Genomic DNA, 15,568 nt, shown 5'->3' with positions numbered 1-15,568 from the left:
GCACGTGATTGGTAAATGATCGTCGTCGATTTTAGAGTCTTCCACGTGAACTATTGATGAAAGTAGAGTTGAATCTGACACAATTACATGATCAAGGTTGGAAGTAAGACCACCACGATTGTGAATATAAGTAAATAGAAGATCTTTATCAGCAAGATGGAATCCTCCAGGTAGTGAATCGAGAAAGATTTCAGATCGGTTGGAATTAGATAATAAGTCAGTGTTCATGTCGCCGGCGAGAACCCATTTGGTATTTTGTTTTGAAAGGTCGCTAAGTAGTGTTCGTAGGCGATTACATGCTTGTGAAAAACTAGACAATGACTGGACAGTCTTTTTATTACAGGGGAAATAAATCTGCTTTTTAAAACAGTAAAAAAGTTTAGAGTAAAGAGCGGGGCGTTGATGAGGAAGCAGCCCATTTGATATACGAAGAAATTTCTGTTTGTTTTAAGTTTTAATATCGCTCCTTACTTTCAGTTAGAAAAGCTTGGTTTTTTTTATTTAATTTCTGGACGTTTTTGAATTAATGCATGTTTTGATCTTGGCTCTCCGCACATAAATAATTAAAACAAAATTTTGAATATTAATTAATTGCAATTAATCGGAAGATTTTGAGAAAAAAGAAGCGAAGGAGGAGGCCTAGTTCCCTCCCAGTTTTTGATTACTTAAAAAAGCAACTAGAACTTTTAATTTTTTACAAATGTTTTCATTGGTAAAAAATATACGTAACTTACGAATTAACTTACGTAACGAACTTCTATATTCGTATTTTTCTATTGCAAATATGAGGGGGCTCAACCCTCGTCGATACCTCGCTCTTTACACTAAAGCTTAGATTGTGTCCCAATTCCTTAAGAATGACCTCTGAATCACAAAGGCCGTAGAAAAAAATAGTCGAAATTACTAAAAATACTTTAGCGGAAAAAGTGAGGTATAACGAGGAGGTAAACCCCTCATATGCGTAATAATTTTGTTTGTTTTAAGTTTTAATGCTGCTCCTTACTTTCATTAGAAAAAACTTTTTATATTTATTTTTTCATTGTTTTTTCAAATAAAGCTAGAGAATCCTGCGCCCCCTTCATTCAAATTCTCTTTTACCATGAGAAGTCTCTCCATGGAAATATCCTCCCATGTAACCCCACCTCCCCCCCTCAACTCTCCTCCCTAAACCAAAAATCCCCCTGAAAACGTCTGTACACTTCCCAGTAACCATTACTATATGTAAACACAGGTCAAAGTTTTCAACTTGCAGCCCCTCCCACGGGGACTGCGGGGGAGTAAGTCGTCCCTAAAGACATAGTTATTAGGTTTTTCGACTATGATGAATAAAAAAGCTATCTCAGAATTTTGATCTGGTGACTTTGGGGACAAAATGAGCGTGGGAAGGGGCCTAGGTGCCCTCCAATTTTTTGGTCACTTAAAAAGGGCACTAGAACTTTTAATTTCCGTTAGAATGAGCCCTCTCGCAAGATTCTAGGACCACTCAGTTGATATGATCACCCCTGGGAAAAAAAAAAACAAAAAACAAAACAAGAAAACAAATAAACACGCATCCGTGATCTGTCTTCTGGCAAAAAATGCGAAATTCCACATTTTTGTAGATAGGAGCTTGAAACTTCTACAATAAGGTTCTCTGATACACTGAATCTGATGGTGTGATTTTAGTTAAGATTGTATGACTCTTAGGGGGTGTTTCCTCCTATTTTCCAAACTGGGACAAATTTTCTCAGGCTCGTAACTTTCGATGGGTATAATTGATCTTGATGAAACTTGTATATTTAAAATCAGCATTAAAATACGATTCTTTTGATGTAACTATTGGTATCAAAATTATTTTTTTAAGAGTTTCGGTTACTATTGAGCCGGGTCGCTCCTTACTACAGTTCGTTACCACAAACTGTTTGACAGATGGAAAGTTTCTTATTTAAAGTCTTTTTATTAAATGTTTCTTAAGATTTATTTATTATTTTTTTCTTTTTTTGGTTGTTGTTTTGTTGGTGTTGTATCCTCGATGACGCGAGAATTTTAATCTGTGTTTTATTGTCGGGTGATGTGAGGGTCGCTGTTTCGTGGGGACTGCCGGTGAGTTGATTTCTTTTCCTTATATACTTATATTTAGATGTTGGTTAGTATGTTTATGACAAGTTTTATGACGCTTTATTTATTGTACGCCGTTTCCCAAGTAACGGGCCATTGAGCCCTTTGGGAGATAGAAAAAAATCTAAAAAAAGAAAGTTTCAAAATACGTTGTTTTTACTTCAAGCCTGCTATTTAAAGTAAATTCAGAAAGTAACTGTTCTGAAATTTTATTTTAGGTTCTTGAAAATATTTGCAAGCTTGAGAAACCAATGTTAGCCAGCGCTGTTGAAGAGAAAGTTCTTGAAGATCAGACATTATTTGACACAATGCAGTTGGTTGCTGGATTTGATACCAAAACCTTCAAGAGCTCTTGGGAAAAAGTAAAAGGTGATAAGGAGAAAAGGTAGTGTGTTTTTATCTTTCAGATACCAAGTTGATCAAGTTCATATAAAAATAATGAAGCAAATTCAAAGGAAGATTCAGCACTTTATTTTGATAGGAATATTTGACTAGGGGAGCTAATATCCAGATTTTCTTGATGTACTTAAGTACTTGAGCACGGTTCTGGTGCATCACCACATGCTTACATCAAATGAGTTGAAGGCTTAATGGAAGTATTTTGCTTTTTTATGTTTACTCTAAATTTTGGGAAATACCAAGGGGATTAAAACGAAAAAAAATTCTGCCCCTTGACCCATCTTAGCTACCTACTGCTAAAAACTACTTTTTCGTCTATGGCCCATAATTTGTTTGTTTCATAATTGCAAAGTTAGAAAAATATCACCTTTTCGTCAGTGTTGCCATATCGAAGCGTGAAAATTAATAAGCAAAACTAATTTGTTTAATTAGTGCAATTTGTTGATTTGCGAAGACACCTTCACCTTCAAAGGAAAGCCATACCTTTTTGAGCTATCTGGTGTGAAGCATTTTTAGCCTGTTCATTTGCACCCGGTGCCGGAGTTCTTTCAGCACCCGGTGCGGTACAAACTGCATAATTGCACACGGAGGTCTTCCTGATTAAAGTTGAATTTCTCCTATCCTTGTTGAGATCAAATTTTTAAGGAGCGACATTAAAACTTAAAACGAACAAAAATTACCCCATATATGAAAGGGGCTGTTCCCTCTTCAACGCCTCTCTCTTTGTGCTAAAGTGTGACTCTTTCTCTCAACTCTACTTTAAAAAAACTAATGACTTTAGCGTAAAGAGCAGGGTTACAAAAATTGTTCTTCGCATCGAAATACCAGCTATTTGGTATTAAATGGCTGATACTTTTTTAACTTTCGTTTCAAATGAAAGCTTTCAACGAAAAGTTTTAAATAACTTCTCAGCTACCGTTCTACTTATCTTGTTATTTATGTGTATTTTATTTGGTACCCTGTCAATTGGTTTAGTCTTATTTTGCACTTTATCTTCAAGCTATCTCGTTTGGCATGTCCCTTAGAGAATCTTAAAATTGGATAGCTATATTAGAGTCTTAGTTGCAAAACAACACTACCCTTATACCAGTAACACATCTAAAAAAAAAAAAAAAAAAAAAAATTATGCAGAGTTTGGTAATTTTATCTGGAAGGACCATTACCCTCTCGTTTTTTGGTTATTTTTGTAATTATATTTTATGGTTTATTTTTCAAACACGAAAAACAGCTTTTCAGAGTAGGGTAGGTGTCCCTAAGATTATTATTGCCCCAAGGCTTACTAAATTAGCAGCAAACCAGGTTTGTTTTCCTCAATGAGATGATGTTGAATACTTGAATTATTTTGTATTATCTTTCTATTCTAAGTTCAACGGCTAGTTTCAAGATTTTGTCTTAAATCAAATTTCATTGTAGATAATTTTTTTGCTTTATTATGATTTATAATAAAATTGTTTTAATAATAGCATCAGTTTTTTCAATTTCCTCCTTTCTTTAGTATGATTTACGAAGAAGGTAGATACATTATTGTATACTCTTTCTGTTTGTTTGGTATTAAAATGTGAAAGAAAATAATTTGCACGGGGCATTGAGTGATATTTTTTCATGAAGAGGGGCGGTAGAAGAAGTTTGGGAAGGACTACGTTAGTTAAAAAACAAACACGACACAGATGGGCCTGCTTTTTATGGCACTTGGTATTTACCAAGTGACATATAGTGATTGCAATTTCTGTCGGTTCTAGTTTTGCTAGTTTGGGCACTTCCAAATAAGCTAGGACGATTCAACCATCTGAGGGGGGGGGGGGCTAGTGGGGAACGGTTAATTTGGAAAAATTAGAAAAAAATGAGGCATTTGTAACTTACGGTTGGGTCATCGGATCTTAATGAAATTAAATACTTAGAAGTATATTGTGCCTCAGAGCTCTTATTTTAAATCCCAACCGGTCCCGGTGATGTTGGGGGGACTTGGAGGGGGAAACCTAAATCTTGGAAAACGCTTAGAGTGGAGAGATTGGGATGAAACTTAGTGGGAAAAATAAGCGCAAGTCCTAAATACATAATTAACATGACCAGAACAGATCTGTCTTTAGGGGAGTTTTTTTTTGGGGGGGGGATTGGGAAAAATTAGAAAATTGAGGTATTTCTAACTTACGAACGACTGACAGGATTTCAATGAACAGAGATATTTAGAAGGACCTCTTAGCTAAGATCTCTTATTTTAAATCCCTACCATATCCATTGTCATTGGGTGGTGGGGGCGCGAAAACCTTTGAAAACGCTTAGAGTGGAGAGATCGGGAAGAAACTTGGTGGGAAGAATAAGCACAAGTCTTAGATACGTGATTGATATAGCAGGATCCACTCTCTTTGAAAGGGGGGAGGGGGCCGATTCGGTAGTTTGGAAAAAATAGAAAAAAATGAGGTATTTTCAACTTACGAACGGCTGATTGGATCCTAATTAAATCTGATATTTAGAAGGAATTCTTGTCTCTGAGTTTCTATTTTAAATCTTGATCAGATCTGGTGAGATTTGGGGAGATTGAGCAGGAAACCGTAAAATCTTGGAAAACACTTAAAGTGGAGAAATCGTAATGATACTTTCTGGGAAGAATAACCATAAGTCCTAAATACATGATTGATATAATCGGACCGGATTGGCTCTCTTTGGGGGGGTTAATTTGGAAAAATTTGAAAAAATGAGGTATTTTAACTTACGAATGGGGTATCAGATCTTAATAAAATTTTATATTTTGAAGGACCTCGTGTCACAGAGCTCATATTTTAAATCTCGACTGGATCCAGTGACATTGGAGGGAGTTGGAGTGGGAACTGGAAATCTTGGAAAACACTCAGAGTGCAGAGATCAAGATGAAACTTGATGAGAAGAATAGGAACATGTCCTAGATAAACTATTGACATAATCAGACTGATTCTGCTCTCATTGGGAGAGTTGCGGGGGTTTTAATTCGGAAAAATTAGAAAAATTGCGGTGTTTTTATCTTACGAACGGGTGACCAGATCTTGGCGAAATTGGATATTTAGAAGGAATTTATGTCTCAGAGCTCTTATTTTAAATCCTGACCAGATCTGGTTACATTGGGGGAAGTTGGACGAGGAAACCGGAAATCTTGGAAAACGCTTAGAGTGGAGAGATTGGGAAGAAACTTGGTTATTAGAATAAGCAAATATCGTAGATACGTGATAGATGCAAGTGGAATGGATATGCTCTCTTTGGGGAAGCTAGGGGGTCCAGTGCTTTGGCGAATTCAGTGCTTCTGGACGTTCTAGGACGATAACAATTGGTGGGTGTTTCAGAGACCTGCACAAATTGACTTGATAAAGTCATCTTCCCCGATTCGACCATCTGTGGGTCGAAGAATCTTAAATCTTATGTTATTTAGAGACAGTCTAGAACCTTTCTAAACTTTGATTTCAAATTATATAAAATTTGAGGAACAGCTTGGTTGAATGCAACCAAAACCAATGTTAGATCAGCTTATGTAACTGCCGTGATTCTGTTTTTAAACAATTTATTTTAACTTATTCAGTGTGGTAAAATTTAAGCCCTTTATGATCAAACTCATATGATCAATGTTATATGAGCCAATATTAATATGAATATGAATATGATCAATATGAATATGAATATATGAACCATATGAACCAATGTTAGATCAGCTTATATAACTACCGTGATTCTGTTTTTAAACAATTTATTTTAACTTATTCAGTGTGGTAAAATTAAATTCCTTTATGATCAAACTCATATGATCAATGTTATATGAACCAATATGAATATGAATATGAATATGATCAATATGAATATGAATATATGAACCATATGAACCAATGTTAGATCAACTTATGTAACTGCAGTGATTCTGTTTTTAAACAATTTAATTTAACTTATTCAGTGTGGTGAAGTTTAATTCCAGTATGATCAAACTCGTATGATCAACCAGATCCACTTCCAGATCCATTGAGTTTTTACATACACTGAAACTATCTTCAGCAATGGCTAAAGATTTCAGAAAGACTAAAGAACAGCTTTAGCCTTACAAATCAAATTAATTCAGTCTAATTGACCTGATATTTTAGATACGGACTGATTTTTACTGGCAATATATACATCAATTACCATTTATCAATTAATTCTAAATTTAATTAACCCTTTGTTTATATATTCTTTTTGCTTACATAGTAGGCCTACAATAAAATACCAGTTTTTCTATACCTCATACTTTCTGATAATGACTGGAAACTAAAATCAAAGAATAAAAAGAGTAAAGCGAAAATGTTGAAAAAAACTTTTTTGAAACGTCCTTATGTCTCCAAATACAAGAAAATTAAAACAAACAAAAACTATGTCTGTGACCCATTCTAATATAGCTGCTTCTATGTTATAAATGATCAAGCACAACGCATTATAGTCGATGGTAAATAATTCAATTGTTTAATTTACAACCTATTGTATCTAATTAAACTATTACTCATAATTAATAACTATGACTACCATCACGTAGTAAATGATTAAGCATTTATTCATTTGTTAAATTTCTTGCTGTCTTTCGGTCCAGACTAGAATTTTATTTTAGTATATCAAGCAAAACTTTTAAGATGAAAAAAAAGGAATTTCTTGTCACGATACACCATGTATGCTAAGAATGGCTGTAACTCAAGAACCTCATCAATATTTATTGTTGATTTTTTTCAGGTGTAAAGCAGTAGAAAAGGCCAGCAGCTCATTCTTCACAAAGATGCTTCTGTAAAGCTTTCAGTGAAGGATGATTTCAAATACTTATTGCAGAAATCTTCGTGTATAAGAAATTCAAAGACGTTTGAGATTACGTTAGATAATAACTCTGGTGGCGAACCCTTTTTGCATTCAAGCTGTTTTAATGGTACATGGATATTTTTATTAAATAAGAAATCCTATGGTACATTAAGCATGAACAGTAACTACACAAAAGCATCTAAAGTTCCAAAATTAGGAAGGGGAGATGTAACAGAAGAAAAAACGCCTGGTGTTCTCCAAGAGCGTGGTAAAATTTGGCTAGAAGAACTAGGCGCCTTTTCTAGGCCACAATTACTTGTGGCTCTTTTGGGACTCCGTGGATCTGGAAAATCAACAATTGCCTCATTGCTATCTGGAAATGAAAAATGTTTCTCCAAAGAAGAAAAAGCACAAAAACAACAACTCTAGGAATTGACATATCCCCAATAATTTCTTCTAATGAATATGTTCCTGAAATCTATAATGCATTAAAATATGGTTTCGATAACAGTGGATCACGTTTTCTGTTAGATTTACTGACAGTGAAGGAATCGGAGTGAGAGGCGACAGCATTGGTTTTGTTTCAACAATTCCTCCTTTGCTTTTTTCCAACGTTATAATATGGGTGACAATTGATTCTTTATGGGCAGATGAGGAGCTTAGAAAATTGAATCGCTATCTGAATTTGGCAAACAAAATCCAATATGAGAGTGGTGAGCTTTGCACTGACTTTATGGACGGGCGATTAGTCGTAATAGTGAATAAAATGCAAGGCTATGAAAGTGACGAAGAGCTTACAGACGAAGTTTTAGAAGAAGATTTTGAATCAGAAACCCAAACTGTAATAAACATAAATTCTATAAACAAAAAAACTAAAGCAATGTTTCAAGTCAATTCAAGTTGTGGGATTCCCTTATTTGTATCTCCCGAGGATAGATGAGTATTTAAAATAAACTAGCCTTAAAGGGGAAGGATCAGATTGTTTCAAACAGAGTTTAATTAAATTAATTACATGGATTTTACAAGAAAGAGGCCAAGTTAGAGTCCTTACTGGTACTGTTGTTACACCAACAATAATGACGAATTTGTATTAACTAGTACTTGAAAAGATTAATTCAGGTGTCAAATTTCTTGATACTGACATAACGGATAATTTGTTTGCTGTTAACATAAAACGAAACGTAACTGAGTATGAGTTTCTCTTTAACGAAAATCTAAATGAAATCGATAGAAATAATTGTTCATAGAGAAATAATAATTCATAGAGAAATGAAATGAGAGAAATAATATGATTGAAAATCTGGTTGAAGCTATCAGGTCCTTAACAGATGAGAAAAAAAAAATTGAGTGTCCTTGTAGAGCAAAGCCAAAATGAACGACAAAAAAGGACTGGTTAAGAAAGAGTGGATGTAACTGAAGCTCGGTTAACAAAATCAATGGAAAATATGATAACATACAGATTGCAATATGTGAAATTCATTCATAGTTGATGAAACTCCTTCACGTCTGCATGTGCTTCCCCAAACAAGACCGTGAGTGCTTGAAGGAACATTTTTCCACCACACTTTCAAGCTCCCGAGAACTACTAAGTAAATTACCATTAGGAATTACAGAGGAAATTAATCATATGTTTGCACATTTGTATTGGAACAAAAAAATATGTTTAGTCGATGTTCCAAACAACGAATGTCATTTGCTTATACTGAACGTGCTGAAGCGGAGAAATTTGTACAAGAAGGTATTTGTATCCTGAATGCGTTGAACTCAACAAGAGACATTAACAAAGCATTTAACACCTTTAAAAGTTTTAGAAATAGTATTGTAAAAAAAAATCAATTTGACATACCTTCATCGATCTTCCCATGTAATTTGAATGGCCATCTAGAAAACGGACACAGGATGGTTCAGTATATAGTATCATCTTTCAACAAAAGTTTGGAAATGCTAAGGAATAGACTCGACTTCCATGAACGGATGGATTCAACTGAAATACGATTTGATTTCAATAGTCTGTTCCCATGGAATAGTTTAAACGGCAATACAACGAGAATATTTGATAAGGAATGTGATTTATATTCTATAGTATCATCTTTATCCTCAAGTATAGAGGAACTTCAGCTAACTTGCCTCAACGTAAATATTTATGGCAACACCAAAACAACTTTAAAGTTCCTGTCAATCGAAACAGTTTATTCAAACCTGTATCCAAAAAGCCCTCATCTGTGAAAAACCAGGCAACATTCACAAACAAGTATAAAATGCAAATTTTGTGCACCTTTATACTGGGTTCACATAGCTGTGGGTTTTCAAATCATGCAACAATTTGTAGTGGATACAGCAAAATAAAGAACTGTTCATTTCAAATTAGTAGTTTTTACCTTTTAAAATAGGGGTGAAAAAAAAAATAAAAAAAAAAAAAAATAGAAAGGTGGATTAGAGTAGAAAACCATTAGTTTTTCAATGGATGTGATTTTTCAGCTCCGAAGTTGAAATATTTCTATGAAACCATTGGACCATCATGAGGTAAGAACTTGTAGCAAAATCAAAGGAAATCTTAGTGAAAACAAAATATTTACATTGTTTTTTAATTGTATATCTGCAAACACAGGGCTATATATTGCCTTATAACCTTTCGTTTTATTTCTGTAATTAAATAAAAAAACACGTTTGCTACTGAAAGTAAGGAACAGTATTAAAACTTAAAACAAACAGAAATTATTACGTAAATGAGGGGGCTGCCCTCTCCCCAATATCTCGCTCTTTACGTTAAAGTTTTTTAGTTCTTCAAAAAAGGTTAGTGTTCTAATCAAACGACTCTTGTGTTTCAAGAGTCGTTCTAAAAGAATTAGGACAAAATTCAAACTTTAGAATAAAGAGTGAGCTATTGAGAAGAGGGCAATACCCTTCGTACACGTAATAATTTCTGTTCGTTTTAAATTTTAATGTTGCTCCTTACTTTCAGTTGAAACACTTGTTTTTTATTTAATTTCTGATGGTTTTTTTAAATAATGCCAGGAAATCTGGCCTCACTTCCACGGAGAAATCCCCCTTCCCATGGAAATATCCCCTAGATAATTCAGTCCCGATGAAAATTTACCTCCGACAATTACCCTTAACAGCTCCATACATAGAATTGAGATGGAAATGAGAGAGCAAGAATTGTAAAAAGAATTTTGTTTAGGAATTCTGGCAAATTTCCTAGGTGTATAAATTCCCCTGACAAGTTTACCCCATGGAAACTTCCCTCCCCATGGAAAATTCCTCCCAGCAAAATGTTTACATACTTCCCAATAACAAATACTATACAAAAACAATGGGGAAATTTTATTATTTAAAGACCTTCCCCCTGGGGATGGGGTGGGGGGGGGGTTCATATTATATCCAAAGACATAGCTATTGGGCCTTTCAGTTGTGATTAACAAAATGATATCTCAAAATTTTGGTCGGGAAACTTTCTTTATAAAGGGGTGGGGAAGGGGCCTAGTTAGGCTCCAATCTATTGGTCACTAGAAAAGGGCCTTAGAAACCTTTATTTCTATTCAAATGGGTCTTCTTAGGATATTTTAGGATCACCGGATCGATACGATCACCCGTTGAAAAAAAAAAATAATAATAGCAACAAACGAGCATCTGTGACCGTTCATCGAGCAAAAAATACAAAAGTTCACACTTTTGCAGATAGGACCTTGAAACCTCAACAGTGGAGTTTTCTGATACACTGAATCTAATGGTATATATATAATTAAGATTCAGTTGAATTCAGGGCCCGGTTCCCCCTTTTTTCAGAAGCAGGCAAATTTTCTCAGGCTCGTAGCCAGGGGCGTAATTTTTGTTAAAATCCTTGGGGGGGGGAGTTGGAGCCAATTTTCCAAAATCAAGTCAAAATTAAATTAAAAACTAAAAAAATGAACCGTTTAGTAGCCTACTATAAAGGTACTATTTAGTACTTGTGAAAGTAGTATAAAGGTACTTAATAGTACTATACAAGTCAGTCGACACAGTTCTGGAACCAAATGAGGCGGTTAATTATCCATCTGAATTTTTAAATTCCCTGGATCTCCCAGGGTTTCCACCACACGTACTACAACTAAAAATAGGCGTACCAATAATATTGTTACGAAATATCAACCCACCAAAGCTTTTGCAATGGCACCCGACTTGCCGTAAAAAAAAAACAAAAAAAACAATGGAAAACGTAATAGAGGCAACAAATCTTGACAGGGCCTTTTGAGGGTGAGGCTGTTCTTATTCCTCGCATTCCCATGATTCCAACGGATCTGCCTTTTCAATTTAAAAGATAGCAATTCCCAATTCGATTAGCATTTGCAATCACCATCAACAAAGCTCATAGGCAATCATTAGAAAAATGCGGTATAGATCTTAATACAGATTGTTTTTCCCATGGACAATTGTACGTTGCGTGTTCGAGGGTCGGTAAACCTGACAATCTATTTATATGCACTGACAATGGGACAGCGAAGAATGTTGTATATTCGCAAGTTTTACGTAGTTAATTTGTATTGTATATGTATATCTATCTATCTATCTATCTATCTATATAAAAATAAGTTGTATGTATGCATGTTTGTTTGTTTGTAAAAAGAGCTTTTGCATACGACGTCATTTTAAGTATATAAGGCTTTGTATATGCACCGACAATGGGACAGCCAAGAATGTTGTATTCACAAGTTTTACGTAGGTGGGACACAGGGACACAACTACAATGGCGCGTAACTAGTATGGCTCGTAATGACTTACGCGCGCGGGGGGCTTGGGGGGGGGCGAAGCGTCCCCACCAACTAGGTGTTGGAGTGGCGTGAAGCACCATCCCAGCAGCTAGTAGTACTATATAAACTTATAGTACTATAAATTTAAGTATTTAAAAAAAACTGATCTGTTTGAGTTGATGCTTGAATTATGCAGATATATCTAGGTTTTGAGAAGATTTTGGAAGAAACTAAATTTCAGTTGGGGATCAAACTGGCGTTTGGGGGGGGGGCAAACCATGGACTGGGCAGACACTTGCCCCCCTGCTCTATAGAACGTTACGCCCCTGCTCGTAGCTTTTGATGGGTAAGACTAAAATTAATGAAAGTTATATATTTGAAATTGGCATAATGAGCTTTTGACATATCTATCGGTACCAAAATTCCGTTTTTTAGAGTTTGAGCTAATATTGAGCCGGGTCGCTCCTTACTTACAGTTCATTACCACAAACTGTTTGATCATAGATAGTGTTTTAAACTGATATCATTAAAAAAAAGTCAATAAGATTTTGAATGCGAGCAAAATCAATAAAGAATTTCTACCATTCTGTATATTAAAAATAGCTGATATGTTGAAAACCAGAAAGATATTGTCTAATATAATAGTAAATACCAGGTAGATTATCCATTATCTTTCCATTTGATTTGTCCTTCAATACACTTTCCAAATACAATAATTTGACACCATTGCAATTGCAGTATAGCCCCTTTCTCAATAATGCCTGGGTATATTAAACAAAATTAGTAATTTTATTTTTAATTGACATTTTGAACGAATTGTTCATGAGAAATAATGGAAACAAAAAGAAGAAAATTGTGTGTAGCCAAGGACTACATCTGTGTAGTACAGGGGAGGGGGGGATGCAATCACAAAAGTAATGATTTCTATATTTGGGAAGAGCTCTGAAAGGAAAACCGTGAAGTATTTTGTTCTATCTCTTAGCAAATTAATGTAATAACAAGAGCTAAGAGCTCATATGACACTTGTGACAAGAGATTGGACCCGGTCTGGTTATGTTAATCACACATCTAGAACTTGTGCTTATTCTCGAACTCGCCAAAGCACTAGAAATTCCCTAACTCTCCCAAAGAGATTGAATTCTGATCCAGATCCCCTCTTTCCCCGAATGTCCTTGGATCCAATCCGAATTGAAAATGGAGCATCTGAAACATGATATCTTTCTATATATCAAGTTTTATTAAGATCTGATCGCCCATTCGTGAGATAAACCTCAATTTTCACGATTTCCTCTCCCTCCCACCTCTCCCCCAGATGATTGAATCGAGGAAACGACTGTTACCAAGTGAAGTTGTGCAGGTCCATGACCCACCAACCAATTTTCATCGTCCTAGCACGTCCAAAAGCACCGAATTCGCCAAAGCACTGGAAATCACCTTTCCAACTCTCCCAAAGATCCGTTCCAGTTATGTCAATCACGTATTTAGGACTACTGCTTATTCTTCCCACCAAGTTTTATCCCGATCTCTCCACTCTAAGTGTTTTCCAAGATTTCCAGTTTTCCCCTCCAACACCCCCCAATTTCACCAGATCTAGTCGGGATTTAAAATAAAAGCTATTAGACACGAGGTCCGTTTAAATATCAAATTTCGCTCAGATCTGGTCACCGTTTCGTAAGTTAAAAATACCAATTTTTTTCTTTTTTTTTCGAATTAACCGTCCTTCCATTCCCCCTCCCCCCCCCCAGAATCAGGGAAGTGACCATTTTTAATTTAATGTGGTCGACTTTCACCTATCGCTGTATTGATCACGTATCACGTGTCTATATTGATCACGTATCTCGCACCCTAGGCGAGAATCATACCACTAAACCAGTAGGCCACACTTAAGAACAACAATCATGTGTTTTTTGGCAAAAAACAATTCTTCTCAAACATCTTTTTCGGTCGCTCTCCCCGAGATGGTCGAATCAGGGAAGTGGCTATTTCTAATTTAACCTGGCCTGGTCCCTGATACGCCTGTCAACTTGCAACGTCCTACCTTATCTGGAAGTGCCCGAACTAGTAGAACCGGGACTGACAGACAGACAAACGGAAAGAAATTGCGATAGCCATATGTCAATTTGTAAATACCAAGTGCCATAAAAACCATCCATTTACCAGCAGTGGTTCAAGATATTAATTTTTTTCTTTAGAAGATGGCTGTTTGCTGTCATGAAAGAAGTCGAGTTGGTTGAAATAAAACTTGAAGAGCCTGACCTGAAGGGGTCAAATTTTGTTATAAGAAGATATTTGCAGGTTCCTAGTTTACTTCCTTTTTATTTTTCTAGTCATAGAAGACTGCATGGAAAAGGCCGTATTGTACTTTTCTTAGCTTCGGTTTAAGACAAATGTTTTTTTTTATCTGTTTTGACTTGAGTCTACTTTTCTTTGACTCTAGATTTTAGAGGAACAATTCAGGTGATTCTAGCTTGATTTTAAGCCCCAAGGCTGTTTATCAGTTACTAGCTGGCCAAAACATGGTACTTCGTATATGTAGCTGGTATATGTATTTCGTTAAATTAGTCCAAAGATAAATGTGCCCCCAAGGAGCCGGGTAGTAAAAAATGGCAGGGATTTGGGACTGGTTACCCTCCAATCAGCTATGAATGTTAAACATGACACTATAGTTTCTCATTAACAATAAAAATGGTCGCTATCCGAAGTTTCAGTGTAATATCTGAACTACGTCTAAGAAATAGGTGAGTGAACATAAAAAGATCCAAGGCTCGATTTTCCTTTCGTTCTTCAGGACTAGATTTCGTTCTCTCTCTCTCTCTCTCTCTCTCTCTCTCTCTCTCTCTCTCTCTCTCTCTCTCTCTCTCTCTCTCTCTCTCTCTCTCTCTCTCTCTCTCTCTCTCTCTCTCTCTCTCTCTCTCTCTCTCTCTCTCTCTCTCCCTCTCCCTCTTATTTTCACCGATACGTTTGGACGAACTGACATTACCAGGAGTATGAAACTGATCTAGTTATTGGTCTCAAAATCCTTCAGTGGAAGAAACGATTGAATCAGATCACATAAAACCCCACCAAAGGGACTCCTATCTTATTTTCTATGCTAAAGTCAAAAAAAGTCCTGCAGGAAGAAGTCAAACTGAGACTAAAGACATTTAAAGATTTAATTCTACATTAATAGGACTCTTATGACGTCCCTGTTGGCAAGTATTGCTACGTGACCGGTCATATGTCTATTAAATTAGACTCTGATCTTGGTCTTTGCTTCGTAAACCTGACTCTATGAAACGGAGTTTATGGTAGTATTAATAGGTAATATAATTGTTGCTGTTAGTAAAAAAGTTTAAAGCCAAGCGTTCAGTTTTGTTTTATATTGGATTGATAATACTAAGCATTTTTGGAGAAAATACTGTAATATATTTTTTTTTCTAGGCTTCTAGACTACACTAGTTCAAATTTAGGAAGTTAGGGTTTTCAGATTGCTCACTAAAGTTGCTTACAGTAGGGTCGTATCAAGGGGAGGGGGCTACCTGATATGGGGGTTACCTGGTTTGAACCCTTCCAAAAATCTTCTACAAAATGCATAT

The sequence above is a fragment of the Artemia franciscana genome, chromosome 5, assembly GCF_032884065.1.
Source record: "Artemia franciscana chromosome 5, ASM3288406v1, whole genome shotgun sequence".
Taxonomy (NCBI): domain Eukaryota; kingdom Metazoa; phylum Arthropoda; class Branchiopoda; order Anostraca; family Artemiidae; genus Artemia; species Artemia franciscana.
This window is presented reverse-complemented; position numbering follows the sequence as displayed.